We start from the raw sequence: 14,609 nt of genomic DNA, 5'->3' as shown, positions 1-14,609 counted from the left end.
AAAAATGCACATTGGTACCATGGTACTCATTTGCTTTGAAACTCATCAAATTTGGTACTCAATATATTTTGATGTGAATTTTTTTCCCGGTACTTATTGTTTGGTGCTCAACGCACAAGCTGCAATCTCTCGGTGTCACTTGCCTTGTGACTCACTACATTATTCCTTATGGGAAAATATTGTTTGGTACTCATTGTTTTTGGTACTCCTTACACCTCCCAGAACCAATTAATGATGAATGCTATGGTGTCACTGTATATCATGTGAGAGTAACATCTCAGTCAATGTTACTAAATAAATCAAACATCGCATTGTATTAGCAATAGCAATAGCATGTAGACTTATATACTTTACAGTGCTCTATGGCTTTCTCTAAGTGGTTTACAGAGGCAGCATATTGCCCCCAACAATTTGGGTCCTAATTTTACCAAACTCAGAAGGATGGAAGGCTAAGTCAACCTGGAGCCTGGTGTGAGATTTGAACTGCCAAATTGCAGGCAGATAGCAGTCAGCAGAAGTAGCCTGCAATACTGCACTCTAACCACTGCGCCACCACAGCTCATAATCACAACAACTGGTTTTGCATACCATATTAAGCCTGTTTTATGATCTCAGTTATTAAAAATGGTACTCAATGCAGAAAGGAGAGAGACTGACTTAGTTCTGAGGATTTCTTTTTAAAGGAAGCCAATGTGGTCTGCTTTGTTAAGTCTTATAAAATTATATTCTGCATTTATCCATGGATGCCCATGAATGGATACAGCCATGTTTACGTTGTTGAGGAAGGCAAACGTCAAAGAGATTGGAGTCTCACACTCAGCTGACTTTCATAAAAACGTTAATGGAAATCCAAAATGTGTCCATATATCTACAGATATAGCTATCACGATGAGGATTTTAGACAAAGATGATGTTAGCACTTTATGTCATGGCGTTATATATTTCTTTTTCTTTAAAACATCACCCAGAGTGTTAGGAAAAGGTGAACAGGATCGCCTCAAGAAACGTTCACACTGTCTAAAATCCCCATCTATGTTTTAGGGCATTCAGTAGTTTGTTTTTCTTTTGAGTAAGTGCTTCTTATTATTTTTATACTTATAATGGTCCCTTCTGGGGCCGTCACCTATCGTGTCTTTGTCAAGAAATTCCATCTAAATTCCTTAACTGTCTGTTTCTTCTTAATATCAGTTCATTCCCACTTGTTGATAGGACACTTAAGATGCCATCCGCTGGTCCAGCTTTTCCCATTGTGGGGAAATGTGGACTTTTGTGGCGTCTCTATAAAACTTGCTTGACTTTGACAAGATGAAAAAAACAAAATTGATGATTTCTCAATACATCTTCATTATTCCAACATGCAGCATGCAAACAATCCATCAATTTCTTATGGGAAAGCCTAAAACATTCTCACTTGTACACCTAGCATACCTTTAATGATATAATTTGTTGTATTATTATTATTATAATGTTTGTCTAAAGTCATATCTAACTTACATTTGTTTATTAAATCTGTATGGCCTTCCATTTCATACTCAAAAAAGTGTCTTTGGGTGATGTACAACACTTATTTAAAAGAACAATAAAACATTCGTTACCAAAAATCTGTAAGAACATGAGGGGATGATGCTTGCCACAGAAAGGGTGCCATTTTGAGATCTCCCTGGTCCCATAGGAGCTCCACGTCTGAAGTTAGAGTCAGATTTTGAGGGACCAATGGAATGTTAAGAGGGATGGAGCTAATCTCACTTCTGAGAGAGAAAAGATTTCAAAATGCAGGTGCCAGAAAAGATCCACCTCTTGAGATCCATCAAGTATAGTTCCCTAATAGTTGGGACCTACAATGTGCCTTCTCAACTAAACAGTAAAAAGCATTAAGACAGTAACTCACCTTAAAACCTGTAATTCAAAGAACATACAAAGATTAGATAACAGGAAGTGGAGCCCTTGGATCATGCAGGCATTCTTGGAAGCTCAGCCAGATTTTTAGAGTTTCATGAAAGGCTAACGGGTTATGTTACGTGTCTCTAGCAGCCCTCATAATTGTAGCTTTTTTCTGTCCTATTTCCTTTTGAAGTTTCGGATTGATATTGCATAATTACACTTTGATTTTGGTCTGTGGGTGTACTTGGTGTGGTACTTTTTCTTCCTCTTACTGCCTAGCTTCAGTGGTGAAGTTCAACGTGCTCCTTCGAATTTTGTCTCCATCTCAATGGGCTAGACGAGCATTGACTTGCCATGACTGTAGCTCAGCCACTCCATCATTTCTTCATGGCATCAAATCTAGTAGGCCTCAGAACCTTCTGGAAACTACCAGAAAGTTGTATTCATCATATACTTCTCATTTTATTTCCTGAAGAGAAAAAAATGTAGATTAATAGTATAGTATTTTTTTACTAGATGGTTGAATGGATGTATAGATGGATAATACGAAAAATGGAAGACACACACACACACACACACAGAGAGAGAGAGAGAGAGAGAGAGAGAGAGAGAGAGAGAGAGAGAGAGAGAGAGAGAGAGAGAGAGAAAGCCAAATCCTTTATTTGTTGTTGTTAGTTGCAAAGTCATGTCCAACCCATAGTGACCCCATAGACAACATTCCTCCAGGCCTTCCTGTCCTCTACCATCCTCTGGAGTCCATTTAAGTGCACACCTACTGCTTTGGTGACTCCATCCAGCCACCTCCTTCTCTGTCGTCCCCTTCTTCTTTTGCCCTCCATCTTTCCCAGCTTTAGCTTCTTCTCCGGTGAGTCCTTCCTTCTCATTAGGTGGCCAAAGTATTTGAGTCTCATCTTCAAGATCTGGCCTTCTACAAAACAGTCAGGGTTGATCTCCTCTATAAATCCTTTATAGATCAGTCCAATATTGCTGTTGCCCTGAACAAGGAGGCAGAAAGTGGGTAGATTCCAGTGCTCCCGTGGTAATAAAATCCAGAGGTCTATTAATTATGCTCACAGCATCCGTCTCCATTTCTCTTTAGCATGTGTGGGGCCCCCTATTTTCCCCAAAAAAATATTCTATTAGTTTTTGTTATGTATGATCTCCTTTTTGTGAATCCATGCTGAATATCTTTAATTAAATCATAACTTTCCCTGTTTTGTCCCTGATTAGTGTTTCCAATATCTTCCCCACTACTGGTGTTTAATTTCCTTGATCTTCCCTCGAGCTGTTATTGAGCTGTTACTAAGGCGTGTTACATCCGTGGCCCCTTGCCTTGCTGCGTGCTTCTTACCTTTACACTTTTAGAACCCACTTTAGACTCCTTCACGATAGGTAGATGCCCTCATACAAGCAAACACACATCTGAATTTAGATTATGTCTGGAAAACAATCTTAAGTCTTTGAAGGAGCAACTCTCGAGTGAAGGAAACATCACCACTTAAAGGACTCACAACACATCTACAGCAAAATGCCTTCCACTGCTTTCTGTTCTGGGCACTTTGTGGCTGCTAACTCTACCCGTACTTTCCTGCTATAAAGACCAAGTTTATTTGTCTTCAACATCGTTTCTTAAAAATAGTCAAAATCACGGTTAAACCTTGTTTGTAGATTAAACAATATATAGATAAAGGTAAAGGTTCACCTTGCACATATGTGTTAGTCATTCCCGACTCTAGGAGTCAGTGCTCATGTCCATTTCAAAGCCGAAGAGCCAGCGCTGTCCAAAGACGTCTCTGGGGTCATGTGGCTGGCATGACTCAACGCCGAAGGCTCATGGAACACTGTTACCTTCACACCAAAGGTGGTCCCTATTTTTCTACCTGCATTTTTACATGCTTTCAAACTGCTAGGTTGACAAAAGCTGGGACAAGTAACGGGAGCTCACTCCTTTACGTGGCACTAGGGATTCAAACTGCCAAACTGCCAACCTTTCTGATCGACAAGCTCAAAACCTTCAGATTAAGGACCAGTTGGTCTTTGGGTTAGTTCCTGAGATGCTTGCATGTTGCTGTGAAATTAATTCATATGGCGATTTTAAGAAACATTTGTACGGCCACATCATATGGTCTTTAACTCAACCCAGAAAACGGAAATAAATAAATAAATTACAGTATAAATCCTTGAAATTGAGGCGACATTCACCTCTTGTAGAACCCCAGAGCCTGGAATCTTTAAGATAATATTTTCTCTTTTCTTCTCTTCCACGTTGGGTGGTGCCTGCTGCTGTAAATGACATTTTATATCTTCTGCTCCAGAGAATATCATCCTAGGGAGCCACAGGTGTTCATTGGAATTACTCACACATTTGTTGAATTGGCCATTCTGTCATTAAATGAACTTAAAACTAAAAAAAAGCCTTTGGCTGGGGAAAGTGACCAATAGAGAGAGACTTTGGATTATCTGATATCCCATAACTTAATCATATGGCTTTTAAGAGTGGGACACGAACAGCTGTGTCTCACTAATATCCCCGTGCTATGTGTAAAGCGATCGGCTTTCATCCTAAACTTATTTTTCAGAGGAAGAAGGGCATTTCCAGAAGGAACATAAATATCTGGCCTTAACCATTTTGGTTCCTTGAGACAAAAATTATTCCTCACCTGATATTTATTAAGATGGCTGCTTTATTTAATCTATGAATAAGTGAGAACTGTAGGATTATTTTTCAGACCTGGGGTGAAAAGTTTGGAGATGACCGTTCTTTTGTAATCTCACAGATACCACATCTGTATCTCTTAGAGAGATGAGAACAGTATTTGTGTTCTTTTAAACAACAACAAAAAAGACCCTATCTTCAATCCTATCAGTGATATAATTGTCCTCCCCCCCCCCTTCCTGTAACGCTCCGTGCATTTAATACGTGCATTCAAAATCTGTTCCTCCGATTAACTGTTAGTTTGTGCTGTTTTCATTGCTTATTACTCAAGAATGTGTGCTTTAATAATATTAAAAACTAAGACAAAGAAACTGTAGATTAGAGACTTTATTTTCAGGGTAAAATGATACGGATAAGTGAGCGTCAACTGACCAGAAATTATTTGCTTCTGTCTGTTAGACACGTAATGGAGTCATTTAACTAGTCAAATTAGGAGCTGTAGAAATGCACTATGCTTCATTACGGAGTTCGAATGGGCACCATTTTACATTTACGTCAAAAATTATCTCATAGCAAATTAATGTTTTCATTGTGCTGAAACACCAAAGCGATGCAGTATTAGCACCACCTAGAGGCCACTCTTAAAATAGTTGCATCGAACTTGGCAAACATATTTCCGTGTAGAAGAAGAAAACAAGGGTGAATACAATAGCTTTAGGAGGTTCGAGGCCTGGAACCCCCCCTTTTTTTCCTTAAATTAAGACAATGCACCCAGTGTGGGCCTGCCACGGTAGCGGATTTGGGAGACACAGCTTAATGTAAACTGGTGGCAAAACAACTCTTGTCTGTTTTTACTACCACCAATTTTGCAAATGCTGAGGGAAAAAAAATCATCCAGCTTTCCCACAACCTGCCCAGGGTCCTGAATGGGTCATACTTAAGGTGACCAACCATCCTCCTTTAGGGAGGACAGTCCTTCTTCTGTAAGTTTTGTCCTCCCTCGAAAAGTGTCCTCCTACATGTCCTCCTTTTCGATATTTGAAGACTAATCTGTTGCGCGTTATGTGATGTATTTGTATTTGACATTACAATTCGTCAAGGCTCGGTATAGTGCAGTATAAGATGCGATTATGAGACGCATGCGCTCCGCATGGGAGACCTTGAGAGAGAGCGTCACGTGCAAGTGGCTTTGTTTACTTCTTACTGAAACACGACACGGCACATACACACGCAGTAGACTGAGATTGAGATTGAATGTTGATACTCTAGCTGCAGCACTTGCCGTAAAATTCAATATGAAGGATATTTCTTTTTCAGATATTTTCAATATATTGTTAGAAGATGATATATTGACAAAAATATTAATTCAATGGAAAAGTACTCATTTAAATAATAATTAACAGGCATGTAAGCATAATTACAATATAAAATTTTGCAAATGTTTTTATTATGCATATATCATATTTTAGTGTATTATTGTTGCAATGAATAAAATATTTCTTTTATTTACGACATTTTTTCCCCAATTTATTTGTCCTCCTTTTCATTGTAAAAAAGTTGGTCACCTTAGTCATACTTCAAACCCCAGACTTATTGCATCCTAACATATGTACCACCCATGCAAAACTCAAGTAGATACAACGATGGAATGTTTGTTCAAAAAGCAAAATGGTCCTGGCAACTGTATGTTGGGACAACTGGTAGGGTGAGCTAAATAAAAAGAGGAAGGGCATATTTAAGGCATTTAAATAGTGAAATAAGAGAGACAAAGTCAAGAAGAAATGGGTGCTGAAGAGGTCTGAACTGAATATGAACACGAGTGATTGATACAGGGGAAGACTGTTTGGTGGTCTGGACATATAGAGACAACAAATGAGAAGCAAATTGCAAATAAGTAGTAAAGAGATCAAGAGAAAGACAAAGGAAGTTATGATTGAACCAAGTTAATAAAGAACCAAAATAGAAAGAAGCTTATGAAATTTGTAAAGAGGGTGGAGGAGGAATGGTTTGCAAGGATACAAAGGTAGAAAAAATATATAGTGAATGATACTGGTGCGCAATCTGGTTTTAGCTCTTTCTTTTCTTTTTCACTCACACTTTTTAATTTTTTTGGTTCGCTTTCTTTTAATTATTTCCTGTTCTCTGCATATGATTAATTGATTGAATTTATTTGCCACTCATCTCATAGTGAATGACTCTGGACGATTGTTTTCCTTGAAAATAAATACAACGGTATATATGCATATGCGTTGATTTGCACAATTAAATAGCTTCGGGTATACAATAGTTAGATGGCAGAGTTTGACTATAACTATTATACATTTCAAGTCTTTGGCATAAAGTTAGGTGTGGCTTTCAATATTGGGATTGGGATCTCCTCCATTCTTTGACAAAAACAGGCTACAATTGGTTAAACTTAGAAAATTCTGAGAAGGTTAGCCAACACGTATGAGATCAAGCCTGCATTTTTCAAAAATTACTTCAGGAAAAATATAAGCGATGCACATTTACACTGTTTATTGCTTGGATGTTTTGTTTTGTTTTGTATATCAAAATTAGAATTGTCAAACTTGACCTTAGTCTAAGAAAGAGTAGTTTGTGTCATCTAAACAACACAAAAGTTTTGTTGATGTTTTCATCCAGAAAAGGTGATGTATAATAAGGACAATGACCTGTGTAAAATGTTGCAGGATGCAAGTTTCAATTAAATAATTTAGAATAATAGTACTCACATGTTTTTATAAACAGTAACTCCAAATTCCCATTTTATTCAAACTAATGCAAGAAAATGCTTCTCAATATTTTAAATAGGACACCTTAGTTGAATTCAGTGTCCTTTGCTCCTCTCTCCCTCTCCCTCCCCCCTATCTATCTATCTATCTATCTATCTATCTATCTATCTATCTATCTATCTATCTATCTATCATCTATCTGTCTGTCTATCTATCTATCTATCTATCTATCTATCTATCTATCTATCTATCTATCTATCTATCTATCATCTATCTATCATCTCTCTCTCTCGCTCTCTCTCTCTCTCTCTCTCTCTAATCTATCTATCTATCTATCATCTATCTGTCTATCTGTCTGACTGTCTATCTATCTATCTATCTATCTATCTATCTATCATCTATCATCTATCTATCTATCTATCTATCTATCTATCTATCTATCTATCTATCATCTATCTATCTATCTATCTATCTATCTATCTATCTATCTATCTATCTATCATCTATCATCTATCATCTATCTATCTATCTATCTATCTATCTATCTATCTATCTATCTATCTATCTATCTATCTATCATCATCAGTATTTTCCACGGGGGGGGGGATTCTCTTGTGAAAGCATGATTTGTGACAACTAGTATTTACCACATCAGGTAGACATTTTGGGGTCTAACAGACTCCCAGTGTGCTAAAAACCACTTGTCATCATATAGAGGAGAGCTGCACACACAGATGCACGCACACAAACACACACACACACAAAGAGAGATTAACTACTTGTCATGATACCAATGAGCTAAAATAATATCAAGATGATTTGGTCACAGGAAATGCAAATGAGGGACTTGGTTCTTCTGTGTGATGCCGATGTGTAGAATAGAAAATGCACATTCTTCAGCTCATGAAAAGGGTTTGATCTTATTTATCTTTGAAAGAAAGTAAGAACTGTCACATACTTTCCCTCTCAGAAACTTTGAGAAAAGATTGTGGGATGAGTAGATGCAAGAATGAGAAGTTTATATGCAATTGTTCCTTGTGTGTCATATATGACATAAATTTTGTGTCTCTCCTCCTCCTCCTTTCTAAAGTAACATTTAGAGGAAGGGTCCCCCCCAATCAAAGTATGGGTCTGTCTTGCTTGGGTGCACCAGGCAGAAGTTCTTTGGTTAAACAAAAAATAGCAATCCTTTCCATTTCATTTTTGTTTAAATTTGCTCTCCTTAAAGATTGTCAGGTCTAGCTGGCTGTGCAATTTGTGAGTTTGGCAGAGAATAACCCCATGCATTTTTGTGTTTGTGTCTCATCATGTATAGATATTTTCATTCACATTTTCCCCCTAAAGTGTGTGTGTGTGTGTGTATTCATTCAGCGTTCATTCCGTTATAAAACCATTTTGTGTCCCTTTTGTTACTAGACACACTTCCTTAATATTTGTCTTTTTCTGGGTGGCATTGAAGTACAAACCACACCACAACATTGTGAGAACTGCCGTTTTGGACATCCCTCTGGAAGTACCAATTTATGTACATATTCAGTGGCAGATCTACGATAGTGGCATTTGCCTGCCTGACTGGTAGACTGAAGTTAACTAGTCCCACGTGACACTTGGACTAAGTTTCTTTTCCCAAATAGTTTTTTTTTTTAAAAAATTGCAAATATACTTGCCCTGGAACTGAATGTGAATTGTTTTGAATTTAGGAAAACTTTTCTGAAGCCAGGAAAATATTCTACCACAGAGGGCAGGCCCAGTGTGGAAACTTGGATATAGAAATAGATCTTATTGTGGATAGTGAATAAGGCGAATGGAATCATTGTTGGAATTGTAGGCCCTCTGCTGGTGTTTGGTCCTGGGCAAATCCTCTATTTTGACATTCTCTAGAGCCAATATCATCCTCCTCCTCCTCCTCCTCCTCCTCCTCCTCCTCCTCCTCCTCCTCCTCCTCCTCCTCCTCCTCCTCCTCCTCCTCCTCCTCCCTTTTCGTCATTCTCCTCTCTCCTCTTCCTCCTTCTCTTTCTCCTCCTCCTTCCTTTTCCTCATTCTCCTTCTTCTCTTTCTTTCCTCCTTCCTTTTCATCAATCTCCTTTTCTTTCTCTCTTCCTCCTTCCTTTTCCTCATTCTCCTTCTCCTTCTTCTCTTTCTTCTCGCATTTATCTCTGACACAAACAGTCATTTTCTTCATTAAAACACTGCCTGCTAACCATAATAGGAAGACAAAAAACCCCATATTAATTGTGTCAAGTGCATAATTTTTGATAGTACATTGGATATTTTTTCCCCAAAATTTCAACGCAATGCTTTTTGTTGATGAATGTGGGGATTTCTTTCTCTTTCCATCCATCTTATACTACTGTGTTGGTTGTGTGTGTGTGTGTGATTTTTTACTTTATAGTTCTTTGACTGATGTTAAATCAGGGGTGAAATGCTACCAGTTTGGACCGGTTTGCCCGAACCGGTAGTAAAGAATGCTACCAGTTTGCCCGTACCAGTAGAAAAAAAAATGCTGTGTAACAATTAGCTTTGCCACATGATTTAGAAATCACACAGCACAGCTGATTGTTGTACACAGCTTATTGTCAGAACTACCGGTTCGCCTGAACCAGTAGCATTTTTTTACTACCGGTTTGGTCCCGATGATCAGCTGTGCAACAATCAGCTGGGCCACATGATTTATATTCGCTAGAAAGCATGGTCCCTTCCAACTCTTCTCTTCTCTTCTCTTCTCTTCTCTTCTCTTCTCTTCTCTTCCCTTCCCTTCCCTTCCCTTCCCTTCCCTTCCCTTCCCTTCCCTTCCCTTCCCTTCCCTTCCCTTCCATTCCATTCCATTCCATTCCATTCCATTCTACTCTCCTATTCCAAACTTTAAAGGCATCACTACTTTTCCTATTCTGCTTCTTTAAAGTCCAACTTTTCATTCTGTAGAGTGTCACGGAGAATATCAAGGCCTGCACGATTCTGATTTTCATTGGTATAGACGCATCACAACATTGGAATAACTTTTCCAAGGATTTCATGGCTGCTCTATTAATGGCTAGTCTGCAGCCTATTTGATAGGAGGAAATTAGCCCCAAATTAATTTCCGATTCAAATGTCATAGGAAAGACAAAAATGTTTCCCATGGCTCTATGCTTCCATTTTGTTCTTCTCGCCTAGAAATATGGCTTACTTACTGATGTGAAATTTGTCCGCCAATTCTGTGATAGTTCAGCTTTCCTGTTTACCAAGGCTAGACTGAAGGATTCAATGATTTATCATTATTCCTGTTGGGTTTTATGTAATAACTTTGAAACTCATATAAAGTAATGATCCACAAACTCTTTTAATGTTCATTATAAAATATGAAATATTTCTCAGAACCGTTGCAATTATGTGACCAGACATAACTGTTTCACACATGAGCACATGCAGGGAGGTTTAACATAACTTTATTATCTTCTTGTCTTTCCCTTTCATTGATGTGATAATCGTATTTTAATATTTCTTCTAGAGAAAAGTTAAACAATTTTGGAATCTCTGCTGAGGCCTAGTTTATTGGCTTTTGCAACAAGAGTCTTCAAGAATAATTGTATTTATGCTTAAGACCTGCGATCATTGTAAATGCATGCTGGTTGTCAATGGCCTGAATTTTGAATTCTGATCACATGACCTTGGGGATGCTGCAGTGGTCATAAGTGTGAGGACTGATCCAGTTGTAACTTCAAACAGTCGCTAAATGAATGATTGTAAGTCAAGGCCTACCCTGTTCTGACCCAGCTCCCCAAACATGAAAACCCTCTGAAGTTAAGTCAAAGATTCCTTTATTAGGAGCGCCAACAGCCCTGGCCACAAGTTTCTCTCACAGGTCAACAGGTCCATCCAGCAGGAAGATGAATAGTCACATCTATTCATCTCCAACCCATGTCTTTTATCCCCAGTGCTAGGGTGTGGCCTCATTAGCAACTGTGGCTCTTCCTTCCCCAGGATCAGCCCATAGATTTCCACTGCTCTCCTCTCCTCTGCCTCTGCGCATCTACACATCAGGCACTGGACCCAGCTCTTCCTCCTCTTCCTCATCAGCTACCTTCAGACCTTGGGGCTGTTGATTCTCCATCTGAGGGCTGATGGACAGCCCAGGCTCTGCCTCTGTCTCTCTCTCTCTCTCTGCCAGCTCCATTCCCTCTTCCACCTCGGAGGTCTCAGGTTGCCCTGATACTGACCCTGACTCCTGTGCCACCCCCTCCTCATCTGATTTGGCTTCTGGAAAGGCCAGTGGCCGACAGTCCACAACATAACTGTAATTACTTTATTTCATTCTTCTTGGGGTCAGTTATATTAGCACCTTTTACACTTAATATTAAAAATATGAATTCAGTTTGAATTACACCACTGTAAGGCCCTGAAGTGAAATGGCTTGCTCTTCTTTTCCTGCTCGACAAACACACTGTGACTAATGACACGGTGGCAAGGGTGCAGGATGTGCCACGGATGTCTGCGAGAAAATAGATAGGCTTTTCATTAAATGCAGCTAATTTGAGTTGTTTGTTTAATTAATTAATTGGAATTATATCCTCCACAATCAAGTCGACTCTCAGCAGCTTACGACAGCCAGCAATGCAACACCATGAAATGTCCATGGTAAAAACCAAAATAAGGTAAAATTAAAAAAAAAAAAACAGTTCTATAGAGCTGCACACAACTACATGCAAACATTCAGCTTCTACACAAAATGCAGTGTTATTTCTTGCCTTCGGAGAATAAAAAGGTGCGGTCTAAGAAAGTGTGACTTTTTCTGAATTGTCTTTTATGTGCGGCCATCAAGTAATTCCACTAAATAAGAACAGCTCTTTGTGGAGCACAGTTTTAAGTAAATCTTCTACAAGCAAAGAAATCTTTTGAAGTTGAATATTTGTACATCTTTCTTCAGCTCCGTTAATCAACCCCAACACTCATTTTGTGGCCCTCATTTATTCTCATACTTCAGGAAGATTGTGGGGTCACCTAACTATGTCATTGTAAAATTTACAATCTGCTTTATTCCAGAGGCTCTAGACATTGCATAAGGTATTAAGATGTTACTAGCAATAGCACTTAGACTTATATAATGCTTTATAGTGCTTTTACGGTCCTCTCTAAGTGGTTTAGAACAATCTGGGGTCCTCATTTTACCCACTTCAGCAGGATGGAAGGCTGAGTCAACCTTGAGCTGGTGAGATTTGAACTGCCGAACTGCAGCTAGCAGTCAGCTGAAGTAGTGTGCAGTACTGCACTCTAACCACTGCACTACCTTGGCTCTCTAATATCTTAACACCAAGATTAACACTAGACCAACAATCAAGAAGCAAGCAATAACCCCAATCAAGAAACTACCAACTCAGACCAACAAGCTAACAGTAAATAATAGCCCAATCAACCCATCAACATTAGTATATACAATGAATGCAAAGCCTACTCCCTTACTAGCACTGATGATGTTACCTAGTTGGGTAATGAAATGTCTGCAAGAAAATAACCAAGCTTAGAGAACACCAAGGATCCCACAGTTCAACCCTGAGCTATAAATATTCTCTTTTATCAATTTCAAGGTTCTAGTTACCATCTTTAAAGTGCTCCATGGCACAGGGCCTAGTTACTTGCGGGATCGCATCCTCCCACACACATCCCTGCGGCCAATTCGCTCTCACAGGGAGGGGCTTCTCCTGGTGCCGTCCACAAGGCAATGCCAACGGGCGACACCGAGGAGTAGGGCCTTCTCTGTGACGGCCCCAACCCTCTGGAATGACCTCCCACCCGACATTAGAACCACTACTGACCTCCGCTCCTTCCGACAGAAATTGAAGACTCACCTGTTCCGACTGGCTGGTCTGGCATAATTATAATGTTTTCCTCCTGGCATACACACTTTTATTGGTTTTTAGAGGGATTGTCTCTTTTAAATTTAATTTTTACAGGATATTGGGATTTCAAATTTTGTATATCCTGATTTATTTATTCAGCTGTACAGTTTGGCATATCTTTTATCCTCCTCACATATCTATTTATTTAATAATTTTAACTTGTTGTATTTTTGCTACGGACTGTACACCGCCCCGAGTCCCTTTTGGGAGAGGGGGCGGTCTATAAGCGCTAATAAATAAATAATAAATTAATATCTCAGGCTTTGCAGAAGCTTAAATCTCCACTTGAAATATGCCTATTGAACTTTGATAAATCAGGACTATTTCTCCTACTTTCTGCAAGCTTTAATGTTGCCCCTTGAATCCCTTCAAAATTCCCCAGTCTTCCCCAAGCCCCCATCCTCTGAAGGCCCCCCCTCCAAATCTTGGCTGTTAGAAGCCCTGCAATCAGTGGCAACTAAACCAAATTAGAAGTATGCCCTCACAGCTTAAAGTCTTGCTTTCCAAGCGAAGTTCTCTTAAAGTTGTTTTCTGTAGCCAATTTTGTACAGTGGTTTTGGCATTACAAGCGAGCAGTTTTCTGCCCACTATCATACGGATTATGATGGCATGGAGAGAACTATCTGAGAAAGACAGCTGCAATGTTCAAACTCATCTCTGGGTAGACAGAAACCATTGATGTATATACGTCTGATGCAAATAGAGACTTCTTTATTCACTTCTGAACAAAAAATATATATACGCTATATCAAATATTATAGCAAATGAGAATATTGCTGTTTTAGGAAGTTAAATAAATGCTTTCCCTCCAGCTTCGAGATCAGAGGCAGGGATTTCCATCTGCCTGAGAGTTTGGGCTGTTGAAGGAGATTACGTTTCCATGGAATTGTTCAAGAGGGACTGGATTTAGTGATTCAACTTAACTCTTGTTAAAATATACAGGGGGCTTCAGTTAAACTGTGCCTTAAAAGTAGAGCTGACTTTGATTTTGCAGGAGCTCTTTTTAATTTAGTCTCATGCAAGTCACCATCTTTTGGGATGTGCACACATGTCTGTCTGTCTGTCTGTCTGTCTGTCTGTCTGTCTGTCTGTCTCTCTCTCTCTCTCTCTCTCTGTGTGTGTGTGTGTGTGTTTGTGTTTGTGTGTGTTCTTCTACAAAATCCTTACAGCCTATGTGGGAATTTATTACTCTATCACTACATTTGTTGTTGTTGTTGTTGTTAAATTCAGCTTAGAAGGCAATGTATGGTGTGCCTTTGAATCATTGTTGACTCATGACAGTTGCATGAGTCTAATAAATATAGTTCCTATAGTTTTCTTGGCAATATTTGAGAAGGGGTTGGCCACTGCCTCCTTTCTAGGGCTGAGAAAGAGTGGCTGGCCCAAGATCACTTGTCTGGCTTTGTGCCTAAGGTGGGTCTAGAACTCATGGTCTCTCAGCTTCTAAACCAGAAACTATGGCTTGGT

The 14,609-nt window shown here is 39.2% G+C and overlaps 1 long non-coding RNA gene across 1 annotated transcript in view; it reads right to left on the bottom strand.

The window, feature by feature from the left end:
- Positions 1-1,380: 1,380 nt before the first annotated feature.
- The window catches only part of LOC309397330, a 318,671-nt gene continuing 305,442 nt past the window's right edge, over positions 1,381-14,609 (bottom strand). Inside the window, exon 5 of the long non-coding RNA XR_014176233.1 lies at positions 1,381-2,350. This is a non-coding gene — a long non-coding RNA (uncharacterized lncRNA). The remainder of the gene's footprint in view (positions 2,351-14,609) is intronic.

Source organism: Natrix helvetica (genome assembly GCF_964273705.1).
Source record: "Natrix helvetica genome assembly, chromosome: 10".
In the NCBI taxonomy this organism is placed as follows: Eukaryota; Metazoa; Chordata; class Lepidosauria; order Squamata; family Natricidae; genus Natrix; species Natrix helvetica.
The sequence above is the reverse complement of the archived record's forward strand: the minus strand, read 5'-3'. Positions and strand labels throughout refer to the sequence as shown.